The following is a 2,292-nucleotide window of genomic DNA, read 5'->3' as shown; positions in this document are numbered from 1 at the left end:
AATTTACTTTTCTGAGAATAACATTAATTTGTTATTTTATTTTCATAAATATGTAAACAAAATTATTCTCTGTATTCTTCACGTCATATTATTTCCACTTAGTCGAGTGGCTTTCAATGTTATTTTAAATAACATTGAAAACCACTCGATAAATAACTTATTTATTATGGTAAAGTTTTTAACCAATCATATTTCAGCTAGCTTGTGTTGCCAGGTAAATTAAACTTGCTCGGGGCCTTCAGATTAAACATAGCAGGCCCCTGTGCGCTGGAAGTGAACGGGCACAGTCAGGTTTCAATAGCCAATCAGATCACGAGTCTCAGACTCGTGATCTGATTGGTGAAATATGGTGTAGTCATATGGCAGTATTTTTTTCCAATCTCACACTACAAAGATTAATTTACTGCTAAGTATTGATGTGGCTTGACATCCTCTTCCCAAGACGATGCATGTGTAATCTACTATCAATTTGACGGAAAAATCTAACACGTCATCATTAATTCGACCAACAGTTAACATTAGCATTACTACACCTTATGACAAATGTTTTATTCCAAAAGTTACCATGCTACAACCAGTAAATTATACAATAACCAATACTGTTTCATAATATTTTTCATAGTGATTAGCCTATAGAGCTAATGAACAACTTGCCTCGTAATCGTGCCTCTTGTCGTATCTCGCTCTCGTGTTCTGTGCATACATCACAGGTGAGTTTAATGATACACCCTTCGGACGATTCACACGAAAAATCAGACTGGCATTCCCGTTTCTTAAATGTCGTAATTAGTAGACCTTTGTGAGTTTTTTTCGCCACCATCTCAAACTTTCATCCGCGCGATTCCTCAGTTTTCGGACTAAAATAGCAACCCGCGTGCGCACATAACGTTATCTGTTTCGTCCCCCCAACATCATGAAAACAAAACAAAACGAAAGTAAATTAGAAGAAACACACTCACACACCACACCACAAACACCCATACAGACACAGTGAAATCGTGTTGATCACACAGGAGAGACTTGATCGTGTACAGTTAACTCGTGTGCGGTGACTTTTATGATTAAACGATTTTTCGGAACGGTCAAAATTACACTACAGAAACGACATGCTACCGGTAACGATTGTTACCGTGAAATCCTCAGGCCTGCCATAGTTTTTTGTTGTTGTTGTTGTTGTTTTGACTGAGAAATTTCCTTGCGTCCCAAAAACGCACATTATTTGGAACTGTGCGTCCCGCGGCAAAATTATGCGTCTAGGACGCGGGACGCAGAGGTAACGAGATGGCTGCTCTACGTTCTGACCAGGGGCGACAGGGGGGTCCAGAATCAGTGCTACAGGGGCACTGGCCCCTGTTGGCCCCTTCCCAGAACCGCCACAGGCAACCACACCAGGTTTTCGACACACTAGGGCAGTACTGTATTTTTCAAAATTTTTTGAGCCAAGGCACACTTCTTTCATTGAAAAAAATCTCGCGGCACACCACTAGCTGAAAATGTGAAAAAAAGCTTATTTTAACAGTTAACGTGTTATATTGTTACCAGAACCATTTTTTAACATTGAAGACTGACGTTATCACAGCTTGAATTGGAATCAAATAAACACAAAGAAAAAAGTGTTTTATCTTCTTTTGTATTGTTTTTTTAATGTTATTTTTTTCACCGTCGTCCTGCATTCATGCGTCACAAATTCGCTTGTCTTTCGTCTTAACACAAGGCAATTGGCTAGCTGTTGATGCTCCCTAGCGGTATTACTACACGATTACTTTGCCAGGCGAGAGACCGCACAGGCATACAAATTGGATATTTTCCCGCGGCACACCTGACAATGTCTGTGCCACTGCACTCGGGCACCCCAGCTATCCAACCACAGTACTATTACTACACGATTACTTTGCCAGGCGAGAGACCGCACAGGCATACAAATTGGATATTTTCCCGCGGCACACCTGACAATGTCTGTGCCACTGCACTCGGGCACCCCAGCTATCCAACCACAGTACAGACCAGTGGCGGACCCTGAGGGCCAGCAAGGCCTTCTCTGCTGGCCTAAACATTCTCAGAAAAGTAAATTTACTTTTATGTATTTTATGTTACTTTATAATTTGTGTTATTTTATTTTCATAAATATGTAAACAAAATTATTCTCTGTATTCTTTACATCATATTATTTCCACTTAGTTGAGTGGTTTTCAATGTTATTTTAAATAACATTGAAAGCCACTCGAAAACTAACTTATTTATTATGGTAGAGTTTTTAACCAATCATATTTCAGCTAGCTTGCGTTGCCAGGT

The sequence above is a fragment of the Hippocampus comes genome, unplaced genomic scaffold (genome assembly GCF_001891065.2).
Source record: "Hippocampus comes isolate QL1 unplaced genomic scaffold, H_comes_QL1_v1.1 scaffold141, whole genome shotgun sequence".
In the NCBI taxonomy this organism is placed as follows: Eukaryota; Metazoa; Chordata; class Actinopteri; order Syngnathiformes; family Syngnathidae; genus Hippocampus; species Hippocampus comes.
Note: the sequence above shows the minus strand (reverse complement) of the source record.